Source organism: Pipistrellus hanaki, assembly GCF_964339955.1.
Source record: "Pipistrellus hanaki genome assembly, chromosome: 2".
Classification (NCBI taxonomy): Eukaryota; Metazoa; Chordata; class Mammalia; order Chiroptera; family Vespertilionidae; genus Pipistrellus; species Pipistrellus hanaki.
Window position 1 is genome coordinate 30,032,948 of NC_140504.1, and position 14,513 is coordinate 30,047,460.

The window sequence follows — 14,513 nt, forward strand, 5'->3', positions numbered from 1 at the left end:
GCTGAAGGACACCCTTTCCCCATGCACAAATTTCGTGCACTGGGTCTCCAGTTTATTTATAAGATGCTAACATTTTTAAGATTTAAAAATTTCAGCAACTTTAGATTTTATTTATTTCTCAAAGAAGGCTTCGGTTATGTGAATAGTGAGGTCGATTGTCCTTGAATCACATCCAATATCTACATCCCCAACAGTCCATCTGTGCTTTGTTATCATAGGGTTAATAATTAGTGAAAAAGCCTACGTTGAGTTTCAAAGCTCAGTCTAAAAGTCTGTTTGACCTCTCACTATTGGTGTAGCCTTGTACCTTAATCCTTCTGCGTTAGCAACCTCTTGAGCTTTCAACTTTTTGAAGGCAATCTGGTCTGTTTGTGAAAGAAGGTCAAAGATTTTGAATCACAAGGGCCTGGATGTGCCCTAACTGGGAATCTAACCAGTGACCACCTGATTCATAAGTCAACTTGCAACCACTGAGCAAGTGGGTCGGGCAAACTGTAGTTCATCTTTCAATGAAAGCAAGTTGGAGTAAGTTTCTATAACATCTGAGTATGACTTTTATTGCTTTTCAGCTATCCCCTTCCAAATCAGATAAATGAGTCTCTTTTAAAAGAATTATGTTGATTGTCAATACTATTGGAATTTGATGAGCATATCATCCATTCACATAATACAGTTACTGTAAAATCAAATAGTTCCTATGTTTAGTAGTGAAATAGCTCTAGGCATGGGGGGGGGGGGAAACATTTCTTTCAACAATACCAAGACTAACCCATTACTGAATAGTGTGTTTTCTGAAAAGACAGAAATGATCAATTTACCAGTTCAGTGGGGAAAAAATAAAATTCTATATGAATAGTACTGAGGAGTAAAACCTGCCAAGTTATTACTGTATTTTGTTTCATTAATGAAAAAATAAACACTAATTTCTGTTTCTAAATCAAAGTTCCATATTTTGTTCACAGTATTTTTAGAATTGATCATGTCCACTTTGACACGTTTGCATTTCAATTAAAATTGGATGTCATAAGACTACCTGTTTGCCCTAGCTGGTTTGGCTCAGTGGATAGAGCGTCAATCTAAACTTAGATTCTAAAGGGTCCCGCGTTTGATTCTGGCCAAGGACACATGCCCAGGTTGCAGGCTTGATGGGGCATGCAGGAAGCAGCCAATCAATGATTCCCTCTCATCATTGATGTTTCTATCTCTCTCTCCCTCTCCCTTCTTCTCTGAAATCAATAAAAATACATTACAAAAAAAAAAAACTTAAAAAAATAAAAATGATTTTTTTAAAATACTACCTGTTTTATGACACAAAAACAATTCTTATTAAACAAGCAATGGGGACACACATTTGTTTTCACTGGAAGATGTATTTACAATAAAGCTAATCAGCTTGTTTCTCTACTGACTGAAGACAAGGGTTATTTGTGGTGGTAAGATCCTTCCTAAATTTACTGAATATAATCCCCTAGGTTGACTAAATGAAAAAAGGAAGAAAGTAAAGGAAAGGAATGAACAAAGACCACACCATAGCTTTAACCTTGGTTACTAGAGGGAGACAGCAATATTGAGAAAGGGTTAGGAAGAGAAGAAATTGTTGATATGTTTTCCAGCGCTGGCCTATGTGGTTCAGTTGGTTGGAGGATCCTCTAGTGCAGTGTTTCCCAAAGTGTGGTACGGATATCCCCAGGGGTACGGGAAGAGTTTGGTGGGGGTACACGTTGCACCGGAGTTTGGTAGGGATATGCACTGCACCGTGCTTAGCTGGGCCTAATTCTACGTTCTCATGAGTACGAGGGGTACTCAGCATTACAAAAATTATAGAAGGGGTACACATATATCAAAAGTTTGGGAAACACTGCTAGTGCACCGAAGAGTCTCAGGTTTGATTCCCATCAGGGCACATACCCAGATTGCAGGTTCAATCCTGGGAGTATAGGAGGCAACTGATGGATGTTTCTCACATCAATGTTTCTCTCTCTCTCTCTCTCTTTCTCTCTCTCTGTCTCTCCCTCTCTCCCTCTACCTCTACCTTACCCTCTCTCTCTCCCTCTCCCTCTCCCTCTCTCACTATTTTTTAAAAAATTCTTGGGTGAGGATTTAAATAAATAAATAAATAAAATTTTCCATTTTCATTTCTCCCAGAAAACTTATAGTTAACTAGAGGCTCAGAGCATGAATTTGTCTCCTGGTCGAACTCCCTGTCAAACTCCTGATCGAGGGGACAATTTGTAGCTTTTTATTATGTAGGATGATTTCATGTAAAGTGACATTTTAACTTCAGAATGGTTCTATTAAAAAACGTATGTGTCGAGCGGTTTGGCTCAGTGGTAGAGCGTTGGTCTGCGGACTGAAAGGTCCCAGGTTCAACTCCAGTCAAAGGCATGTACATTGATTGTGGGCACATCCCTGGTAGGGGATGTGCAAGAGGCAGCTGGTCGATGTTTTGCTCTCATCGATGTTTCTAGCTCTCTATCCCTCTCCCTTCCTCTCTGTAAAAAATCAATAAAATATTAAACACACACACACACACACACACACACACACACAAAACAAAACAAAACAAAACTGTATGTGTCAATTTGGAATTTAAGCACTTGGATGGATTCCCAGCCTTAGATGTTTTCCCAGAAAAGTAGGTCTCCTCCCACATAGGAGATCATAGGGAGATGATTATTTATGCATATTAAGAAACATGAGATGACAAGACCTGGCAGGACACGCGAGTTGCATATAAGGAGTCAGAATGTCAGAGTTCCTCAAATTTTTCTAATGTTTGTGCTGAAGGCTCTCTGGTATAATTTATTATTATAGCTCCTGTTAGTATAAGTAAACTTCTCATTATTAACTAAAAAGAATTAATATTATTAAATGCTTACTAAGTGCCAGGCCCTTGCTAAACCCTGCATAGATCATTGTAACTTCAAACATCATGACAACCCTATGAGCTAAATCTTATCACTCCCATTTTACAGCTGAAAAAAAAATGTCATTGTCCCATGACACAGAATTATGAAATGATGGCATTGGGGTTCTGGGCAGTGTGGCTCCAGAAGCCGTGAGCCTCGGAGTGGGTCTGTGGATCAGTAACCTCACACCTATTATAAGTGCAGTTTCTCAGTCTCCCAGACCTCATATATCAGCATCTGCATTTTAATAAGATCTCAGAAGATTCATGTGCACAGTAAAGTTTAAGAAACTCTAGTATACCATCTTTTGCTATTATCAACTTGGGCAGGGCATTTAACTTCTCTGAACTTTAGGTTTCTTCCCAGTGAGACAGGTATAATGATTCAGACTTCATAGATGTGTTATGATTACAAGAAACAATGTGGTGAAGGATCTGATATTTAGAAGGTGCTGGATGCCTAGACAATGTAATGGCGTTAGAGCATTCCCAGACTTCTAAAGTATTCAGTGACGTTATCCAAAGAACTTTAAAACACTATCTGCTCCTTCACTTCCCCTTGCTCTAAATACCCTTTTGACTCTTAAAAAATGGAGTGGCTGAAAGTTTACAAAAAACCTTTTTTGTTTTACATTTGAATTTATAGTAGTATCTTGGCTTCGAGTCTAGCCCCCTCTCCACTATATAGAGTTGCTTGCCTTTTTTCCTTTTAAAATGATTTTTGTGATGTAAAATATACAGATAGACATACTATATATGTGCAAAACATAAGCAATCATCATAAAACTAGAAGCCATAAAATTATAAACCAAGTTATCAAAAAGAACCGTAATTACCATAAGACTTTGATCCAGAACAAGGTCTACCATCTCTTCCAGTAACTTGGACACTCCCTGTGCGCTATCATAGCTATCTTGACTTTTATAATATTTATATTTTTGCTTTTTTTTTTTTTTCATCCCACAAGAAGCCATAACTTTATTGATAGAAACAGTACAAATTTCAAACCAAGCTGTAGTAACTCTTTTGAAACACACACAAAAAGTATCTTCCTTTTTAGACGGTTACATTGTTAATTCCATAGTAGCATTGACAATATCATTACTGTTGTTCTTCAGAGCTCGGACTGCTTTTGCTCTCGGACTGCATTTGCTTGTGACATGACCAATTCTATGTCCTTCACTTCCACACCCGTTTCATCAACCTCTTCCTCTTCACTCTCCTCTTGTACAGTTGGAGTCTGTGTGTTTTCTTGAATGTTTGAGGCAGCTTCACCTTGAACTTTGAATTTCTCAGCAGCTGCTAGCTGTGCTTGCTGAGATAAATCCTCAATCTTGGCTTCCCCAAAAACTATGTAGGTCTCTTGTAGACATCTGGTTTTGTGATGACAAAGAGGATATCCTTAGAGTTCCGTATAGTGACCCTAGTAACCCCTGTAACCTGCCGAAGACCAGTTTGGACATAGCCTTCCGTGCCTTCTTTTCACTCCGGCTCCGTTTTGCTTTACTGACTGTTCTTCATCAATTTCAGCCGCAGCAGCTGGGCTTGTTGTGTGGTTGCCTGTGTGGAATCTTGTTCTTCGAGCTCTGGTACTGATTCATCACTGTCAGATTCTGTTCCACATCCTGTCTCAGCCTGGGGCTGTGGCAACTCTTGCTCTGTAGCAGGGACGGTTTCTGCGGCTTCACCAGGCATTTTGTGCGGGGAACGCGGAACCAAGACGGCGGCAGAAAGAGAGCGAGCGGCAGCGTGACCCATGCCTGTTGCAGGAGGAGGCCTATATTTTTGCTTTTTAAAAAATAGTTTTACTACCCGAATTCTATGTACATGGAATCATTCGGTAAATATTCTTTTGTGACTTTCTCCTTTCACTCAGCCTTATTATTTTTAAGATTCATTCATGTTGATCTAAGAAACTATAGTTTGCTAAAATGTTCATTGCTTTTTAATATTCCATTGTACAATTATTCTACAATGTATCCACTCAATTGTTAAAAGACTTTTGGGTGGTTTCTAATTTTTTGCAGGATTATGCTGCCATGACCATTCTTATGGCCCCTAAGGCACATGCCCATTTGCATGAGTTGTAGGGTACATTCATTTCACTTTATAGGGGAAGTTTCCAAACGCTAACACCCACTGATAATCCCACTTGCAGTAAAACAGCTCCCATCACACTATTTACTCACCAACATGTGGTATTGTAGGGGTTTTTACCACTTGCACAGTGCACAATGGGAAACTACTATGGTTTTAATTTGCATTTTCTTCTCTCTTGATATGTTATTGTTCACTTAGGGTTCCATCTTCTGTATGCTAATGTCAAATTTTTTTAATGTTCTTTTTCTATTGGATTGCTTTATTCTCATTGATTCAAGAAAAATATTCATATATTCTAATGTGTTCTTTGTTATTTACATATGTTGTATGTTTGTGATTTTTTTTGCCCTCTCTTAATGATGTGTTTTTAATAGAGTCAGCTTTATTAATCTACTCCTTTTGTTTGTGCTTTTTATGTCTTGCTGAGAAAATTCTTTCCTATTTCAAGTCATGAATATGATATAAAACTTCCTTTTAGATCTAAACATTAGTGCTTTCCATCTATCTGCTCACGTGAAGGGCGTCAAAACACAGATAATCTGCAAGATGGTTCATCCAAGACAAATAACTTGGGAGAAACACTCTCTTTTAAAGAGCCATTTCAGTAGGAATGGTAGGGATAAAAACCCACATAGTCTGTGCCAATTTAAATAAGTAAATAAATAAATAAATAAATAAATCTTTTGTGTTTCTTTTTTCCTCTGCTGAAATCAGAGAATTTCTGTTGTAAAAGTTCCATGTTTCTATTAACTTATCTTTTTTTAGGTCATAAGCCTGGACTCTTCCCTGTACCCTTCACTACTTAGTCTGCCATGGGATGTGAGATATGGTGACCAAGAATTACATGAGAACAGTGAGGCCCAATGATCTTCCACACCTTCTCAGTAAGAAAGATTTCAAGAATAAAACTGTGGCCGAGGCCGGTTTGGCTCAATGGATAGAGTGTCGGCTTGGGGACTGAAAGGTCCCGGGTTCGATTCCAGTCAAGGGCATGTACCTTGGTTGCGGGCATATCCCCAGTAGGGGGTGTGCAAGAGGCAGCTGATCGGTGATTCTCTCTCATCAATGTTTCTAACTCTCTCTCTCCCTTCCTCTCTGTAAAAAATCAATAAAATATATTAAAAAAAAAAAAAAAAAAGAAAGAAAGAAAGAAAAAAAGAAAAAAACTGTGTCCTCAAGTGAATGCTGAGGGTAAATCTGTCTTGCCCTAAGTAGATGAGATAACTTTTGTAAGATTATCCAGCTCGAAGGGTAAAACCTGATTTCCAGGCTTCGAGTTAGCTCTTCCTCCATGTCTATCAACAAGTGAATCTAAAAATCAAGTGAATTAAAAATCCGAGGAACAGAATAAACTGGTGAATATAATAGAATAGAATCAGGGGCATAGAATGGGAGTAGATTGATAATTCTCAGGGGGAAAAGGGTGTGGGGGGTATTGGAAGAGACTGGACAAAAATCTTACACCTATGGATGAAGACAGTGGGGGGGAAGTAAAGGCAGAGGGTGGGGTGGGAACCGGGTGGAGGGGAGCTATGGGGGGAAAGAGGAGGAACAATTGTAATAACCCAAACAATAAAGATTTATTAAATTTTTAAAAAATCATATATTGAAACCCAACTTCCAGTACCTTAGAATGGGTCTATTTTTGGAGAGAGACCTTTCATGAGTCCATTGATGTTAAATGAGGTTGTAAGGACAAGGCTCTACTGCAGTTGGGCTGATGTCTGTATAAGAAAAGAAAGGGCACCAGGTCTGGGTACACAGAGAGAAAACGCCTTGCGAGGACACATCTCCAAGCCAAGGAGAAAGGCCTCAGGGGAAACCGAACCTGCAAACACTTTGATGTGGGACTTCTAGCATCTAAAACCGTGAGGAAATCCATTTCTGTTGTGTAAGCCCCCTAGTGTGTGGTTCTGTATGGCTGCTCTAACAAATTAATACAATATCTATCGAGTCTCCTTTTCTGAGAAACCCCTATTGTTCTTTTGGATGTATTATTGTCTTAATTCTGTAAAAATATTCTGTCTGAAGCCTGTTGTCCCTAGAAAACAAAGCACATTCTCCTTGGCCTGGCTGTTTTTTGTCTCTGGCTACTGCTCCCCCTGAGGCTGACTCGGGCAGAGACCCTCTTCTCTAGTCCCCATGTGCCCTCTGGGATCTTCTCATGAGTGCAGGGATGCTGTAAAAGTAGTGTCACCCAGTCCTGAGATGCAGCAAGATAGCAGTTGTTAAAGTCAGCACGTTATTAAGTAAATATTAAAAATGTCAAGAATATTTTGGCCAGAATATCGTGTAGCCATGGTAGAAACTGATGTTGGTTTGGAAAATATGAGCAAAGATGCTAACTTTTTAGTATTAAAATAATGACTGCATTTCTTTTTAAGGCAGAGACTTCTGGATTGTCATTAGGGATATTTGCCTGAGGTTATGTGTATTATTATTATTATTATTATTATTATTGATTTGAGAGAGAGGGAAAGAGGGGGGAGAGAGAGAGAGGAAAGGGGAGAAAGAGAGACATCTATTTATTGTTCCACTTATTTAGGCATTCATTGGTTGATTCTTGCGTGTGCATGCCCTGACCAGGGATGAAATCCACAACCTTGGTGTTTGGGGACAATGTCCTAACCAACTGAGCTACCCCGCCAGGATCATAGAGATTTTCTTGTTTAATGTTTTAACCAGTTCAAATTCTTACTTAATATTCTCCACTTGGCAATGAGTAAACGTGGTTCCATTTCACGTCAGCATTTTGTAAAATGCAACTCATGGTTTTTCCCTGGATCATGGGTAAAAGGAAAAAGGGATCTGTTGCAAGAAAATTACAGTCATCTGCCCGTCCCCTGCAACCTAAGGCACTTATTTCTATGTATTTACTTGTTACGGGTTATTGCAGATTGCCACATGCCTGGTACTGTGCTCAGTGCTTTTTAACCCTTGCATTGTACTTATGAGATATGGGATAATCAATTTTACACACATATAAGAAATTTAGGATTAGAAAAGTTAAGTCATGATGTAACTAGTGAGTACTGGCTAAGCTAGGATTTGAGCACAGATCTGTCAGGGGAATTTAACTACCCTGTTTCCCCGAAAATAAGACAGTGTCTTATATTAATTTTTTCTCCCAAAGTTGCGTTAGGTCTTATTTTCGGAGGATGTCTTTATTTTCGGGGAAACACGGTACTAGGCACTGCTACCTCAGTCTTTCATGGCTTTCTTTGCACAGTAAGTCATGCAGGGTTCTCAAGACATTTAAAAAAATCTTTTACCATGTTTTTTTGTGTGTTTTTTTGTTTGTTTTTGTTTTGTTTTGTTTTGTTTTTTTTCCTTTTGGAGTGCTGAAGTAACTTGATAAACTTGTTTCCCCATAAAGCACACTCTGGAAAAATTTGAAAACTGGGGGGAGAAAAAATGACTCAACTATATCAGTTTTAATTGGTGAAAAGAACCTTTTTACAGATGTAAAACCCTAATTCTAACACTAACCCAAATTCTACACCTAAACTTTTTTTCTTTTCTCTTCACCTTTCCTTCTTTTCTTAAAACAATTTTTTTATTGATTTTACATTTTTATTTCTTCTTTTTTTAATATATTTTATTGATATTTTACAAAGAGGAGGAAGGGAGAGAGATAGAGAGCTAGAAACGTCGATGAGAGAGAAACATCGACCAGCTGCATCTTGCACACCCCCTACCGGGGATGTGCCCACAACCAATGTACATGACCTTAACCGGAATCGAACCTGGGACCCTTCAGTCCACAGACCGACGCTCTATCCACTGAGCCAAACCGGTTTCGGCCTGATTTTACATTTTTATTTCAAAATAAACATTAATATTTCAAGAATAAAAGGATTTTAAGTATAATAATATTACCAAAACTGTACTAACATAGTATGATATCACAAAAGTTGTAGGAAATATTAAAAATCTGCAAATAGCAGGATTACTTCTTTTAAAAATATATATATATTTTATTGATTTTTACAGAGAGGAAGGGAGAGGGACAGAGAGTTAGAAACATCTATGAGAAACATTGATCAGTTGCCTCTGGCACACCTGCTACTGGGAATGTGCAGGCAACCAAGGTACATGCCCTTGACCAGAATGGAACCTAGGACATTTCAGTCCGCAGGCGAATGCTCTATCCGCTGAGCCTGATCATTTAGAGTAAGATTACTTTTATTACATTAGAGAATATTTTTTCCTTCTGGCTCTATTTTTATTCATCAGTTCATGTTGTTCATTGTATTTCACAAATGAGTGAGATCATATGATATTTATCTTTCTCCAACTTGCTTATTTTGCTTAGCATGATACATTTAAAGTCTATTTTGTCAGATATAAGTATTGCTACTTCAGCTTTTTTTTTTTTCTCCTTTCCATTTGCATGAAAATTTTTTTCCATCCCTTCACTTTCATCCTGTGTGTGTCTTTTGTTTTGAGGTGGGTCTCTTAGACAGCATAGAGTTGGGTCATGTTTTTGTATTCATTCATCTACCCTACACCTTTTGATTAGAGCATTTAATCCATTTATATCAGTTATTATTATTGAGATGAACTTATTTATAGCCATTTTAATTCTGTATGGCTAGGTTTCTCTCTGTTTCTTCTTCTCAGCAATCCTTTTAGCATTTCTTGTAATGCTGACTTTGGTGGTGATGAACTCCTTTAGCCTTTTTTTTTTTTCTTTTTTTCTTTTTTTTTTTTTTTTTGTCTGGGAAGCTCTTTATTTGACTATCTATTTTGAGTTATAGCCTTGCTGGATATAATAATCTTGGTCTCAGATCCTCGCTTTCCATTACCTTGAGTATTGCATGTCATTCCCTTCTGGCCTATAGAGTTTCTGATGAGAAATCAGATATTAGCCTTATGGGATCTCCTTTGTAGGTAACAGTTTTCTTTTCAACTGCTGCCTTTAAGACTCTCTCATTGTCTTTAATTTTAGGCATTTTAATTATGATGTGTCTGGGCATGGGTCTGTTCGGGTTCATTTTGTCTTGTTTAGGATCCTCTGTGCCTCCTGAACTTGTGTGACTTTTTCCTTTACCAAGTTAGGGAAGTTTTCTTCCATTATTTCTTCAAACACCTTCTCTATTCCTTTCTCCCTTTCTGCCTCTTCTGACACACCTACTATTCTAATGTTGTTACATTTCACATTGTCCCACAGCACCCTTTAGCTGTCCTCCTGTTTTTTAATTGTCTTTTCTTTTTGGTTCTCTGATTGAGTGATATCTTCTAATTCACTGATTTGATCCTCATCTTTCCCTAATCTGCTGTGTATTCCTTCCAATGTATTCTTCATTTGTCTTATGTCATTCTTTATCTCATACTGTTCTTTTTTCATAGTTACTATATCTTTTTTCATACTGTTAAGGATTTTTAACATCATTACTCAAAACTCTGTTTCAGATAAAGTTCTTATCTCTGCTTCACTTATCTCTTTTTTGGGGGGAATTTACTAATTCTTTTATTTGGGGGTTATTTCTTTGTTTCCTCATTTTGGTAGTCTGTTTGGATTTGTAACTATGGTTTATTAGGTAGATCCTCTATACCTCTCAATCTCTAGTGCAGGGCAGTGTTAAAGGCTGTTTCTGACTAATTGTTCCAGGCCTAAGACTCAAAGCCTCCAGAGATAGCCTCTGCCTACAAACTAATAGTTAGGGGCAATGAGGCAGGCAGGCAGAGGTGGTTAGGGGTGATCAGGCAGGCAAGCAGCAGAGGGGTTAGGGCCAATCAGGCAGGTAGTCATGTGAGTGGTTAGGAGCCAGCATCCTGGATTGGGAGAGGCAGTCGGACATCCCCTGAGGGGTTCCAGATTGGAGACAGTGCAGGCCGGGGTGAGAAACCCTCCCCCTATGCATGAATTTCATGCACTGGGCCTCTAGTACAATAATAAAAACCTAAGAGTGGGAAAGTGAGAATTTAAAAAATCCAATCAGACATTTAAAATAGAGAAATGGAACATTAGCATAATTTTAGTAACTTAGTAACTTGCCTGTAAGATAGGCAAAGCCTTCAAGAGATATTCATAATCCAATGTGATGTTATATAAAAATCTGGAGGTGTTGTGACCTATCCAGACAGGAATAGCATGAAAATAATCGAGGAAGAAATCCAGGCATGAACAGGTTAGTGAAATTAACTTCAATCAGCTGGTGAAGCAATGTGTGTGTGTAAGATCATATGGGTGGCAGATTTAGATCTGCCTCCTTTACAACAAAACTCCTCAAAAGAATTGTCTATTCTTACTGACTCTGCTTATTCTCCAAACATCCAGTGTTGCATTGAAACCATTCTTGCCAAAGTCACCAACTGCTTGTAATTACCAATTTGAGTAGATGATTTTTAGACTTTGAGTTAGTTTGGTATGTCCTTTATTTTCAAAAGTCATCTCTTCCATCTAAATTTCCACATTTATTGTCATAAAACATTTCACAGTGTCCTCCTATTATCTTTTGAACTCTAAAGCAATTCCAAATTAACTGTTGACCTCTACCTATGTCACTTTGAACACTTTTTTAGGAGCTTTTAAGCCCCTCAAAATTTGCATTTTAATATTCTCAATGATGCTTTTCCATTGATTCTTTGCAGCATTTTCAACACTATTACTCTACAACTTTAGTTAGCCATTTCACGTTTCAAAATACCAAATAAATTGCAGAAGAAAAAGGTACATTGGAGAAAGCAAAGAGTTCAGGATAACATATCAGAGTACTCATTGCCTAATAGTCTGGTTCAAATAAACAACCGCATCTGAACACAGAGATAGCAAAAACTCTCTGACTCCCCACTCCTATCCCACATGATAGAGATCCACTGATTTATGTTCTTATCTTCTTGTTTTTCTATTACTCTTTTGTCAACTAGAGCAGGTCTGCAGTGACACTAAACTCTTCTTTCTTCAGCTCCCACTGCCCTGCCCATGAACCCCTTTGTGGGCTGGCTCCATGCCCTCCCCCAAACTACTGAGAAGGTTACCCAAGAAAGGAGGCTACCCTTGTGAAAGCTTTTCCTCCATTAATGTTACTTCAGCCTGTTTGGGAAGAGGCACATCTTCTCTCTCTGAATTAACTGTCTAAACCACATGTGTCAAACACAAGGCCCGCGGGCCAAATCCAGCCCGCCAGGCCTTGCAATGTGGCCCGCACCATGCTGTCATCACTGCACTCCGCTGTCAGTTTATGACATTGTCAGTTTATGACTGTTCAGTAAACCATTCAGCCCGCGATTTAGGCTGGATTTTAGATTTTGGCCCCTTCTCTGATTGAGTTCGACACCCCTAGAAACCAAACTTGATTTAAGGGTAGACAATAACAATCTGTTTGACATCCATGATGATCTGTCCACTTGCGAACAAAAATGGTCCCATGTCAAGAGTTGTGAAAAGCTGTGAGGGGAAGCAAAGGGTCTTCTCTGCAGAGCTAAGTAGTGTAGGAATATATTCCCATCTATTTTTCACTGTGTGTGTGTGCATGTGTATGTATGCATGTGTATAGTATTTAGTGTATTTTTATGATTGCAAAAGTTATATATAATGACCATACTATTTGGAAAACCAACAAAGACAAGAAATAAGTGCCTTAGGTTGCAGGGGACGGGCAGATGACTGTGTAATTTTCTTGCCAGCAGAACCCTTTTTCCTTTTACCTAAGCAAAGAGGCTCATGTTCCCTAGGCTCGTGGTTGGCAAACTGTTGATTGCAAGCCACATGTGGTACTTTGGCCCCTTGAGTGTGGCTCTTCCACAAAATACCATGGCCTGGATGAGTCTATTTTGAAGAAGTGGCATTAGAAGAAGTTTAAGTTTAAAAAATTTGGCTCTCAAAAGAGATTTCAATCGTTGTACTGTTGATATTTGGCTCTGTTGACTAATGAGTTTGAGGACCACTGCCCTAAGCCATTGAGTTCAATAATGTCTGATTCCCCTTCCTATTGACCAATAACTGGCTACCTACAGTAACACTGGGTGGCTGAGAATTCTGTGCTCAGGAATCAGGACCGCCCCCTGCCTTCCACCCTCACTGCGACCTCCTGACCACCATACTCATCCACCTCAGCCTGGTCTGCTCCAACTGTCCTCCTACCTGCAGTACCTTTCTGCCCATATTCTTTGTGTTTTTTTTAAAGCATGAAAGAGACAAAACTGCCCAAATTTTTCTTTTTCCCTCCCTGCATTTTTGCCCTCACATTCCTCAAATGTTTGCTCTATCTCAGTGGTCCCTGCGTAGTCCATCTCCATGACACTGTTTACATTTATGCAACTGGAGACTTTTAGAAGAATTGATAAGAATGAAACCTGGGGAGGAAAAAGCATCTTAATTCGCCAATGGAAATAGCACCAGACATATTTTCCCAGAAACTCTTCCACACGGTCATCTACCATTTTTCTTTCGTTATCATTCACTCAACATCATCGATGTTATAATCTTTTATACCATAGTCATGGGTAATGTACCCCCATGGGCAGGGCTGGGTTGTATGGTTTTATCAGAGATAGAGTTTGTTCATTTTTGCTCTTGTCTTTCTCGTTCTGTTCATGAGAATTGAAAGAACAAGATTAACGGCAATTTTCTAGCAGGAGAGACTCTGGAGCAGTGAACAACATTTCCCCTGAGTGGTATCTGGCAGAGGTGCAGACATGAGCCAGTCCCCTAGAAGGGCAGAGGAACATTCCTGCCAGCTGGACCTAGGAGTCCCCAGAGCACAGGAAGTCTTCCCCTCAGAGTGCTCCCTCTGTAGGGCGGGCTCCTTAGCCACGACAGGTATTGTCAGAGGCCAGGGCAGGTCTGATATTGATCATCTGCTACCACCTCTCCATGACCCATGGTAATGACAGCAGCTAATGCTTATTCCAGTATTCCTGAGTTTAGGATCAAAGAACTGGCAAGAAATAGTCTCCTGATCCATCCGAAAAGGCGCCATTAGCTGTCCACAACTCATCCTCATACTCTCCAACCTCTCTGATCCCCCAAAAGGTGAAGGTCCTCCACAGTGCTGACTTCCTGGACTCCAGCAATCACAGGGTAACTGCCTCAAACCATCCAGCCTGCCTCCTCCCCACTTTGTGGGCTCCTTTGCTGTGAGGACAGACCTCACACCCCAGAAGCGATCCCCTAGAAAACAAGCTCAGGAAACTGAGGTTCCCTTTTCAAATTCCACAGAAACCAGAGGTGGTAATCTAACATCCCCTTTCCCATAAGCAGTTGTCATGCTTTTAGTGTGTGTTTTTTAAATTGATTGGAGCGGCATTGGTCAGCATGAACATATACTTGTAACATAGAAATCTGCCCTCTCTTTTGCCCAAGCACAATAGTCCTCAGGCCTTTGAACTTCTTACAAAGTCCTTCCCTCCCCTGGCTGCCTGCTGCAGCCTGCCCCTTATCCTCGGTTCCTTTCTGGTCTAATTTTAAGGTGTTTATAATGGATCCTTTTTGCTGCTCCTTACTCACCCCTCTTTGAAGTGAAATCTCAGTCTAGGAAGACATTCTGCTGCTTCAAAC

At 39.4% G+C, this 14,513-nt stretch overlaps 1 protein-coding gene and 1 pseudogene across 2 annotated transcripts in view; both read right to left on the bottom strand.

Moving 5' to 3' along the window:
- TNFSF10 (TNF superfamily member 10) overlaps positions 1-14,513 on the bottom strand; it is a 49,551-nt gene that overhangs the window by 25,412 nt on the left and 9,626 nt on the right. The window lies entirely within an intron of this gene.
- Positions 3,844-4,717, bottom strand: LOC311616436 (nascent polypeptide-associated complex subunit alpha-like; annotated as a pseudogene). The gene has a single exon. The product of its transcript is annotated as a nascent polypeptide-associated complex subunit alpha-like (transcript).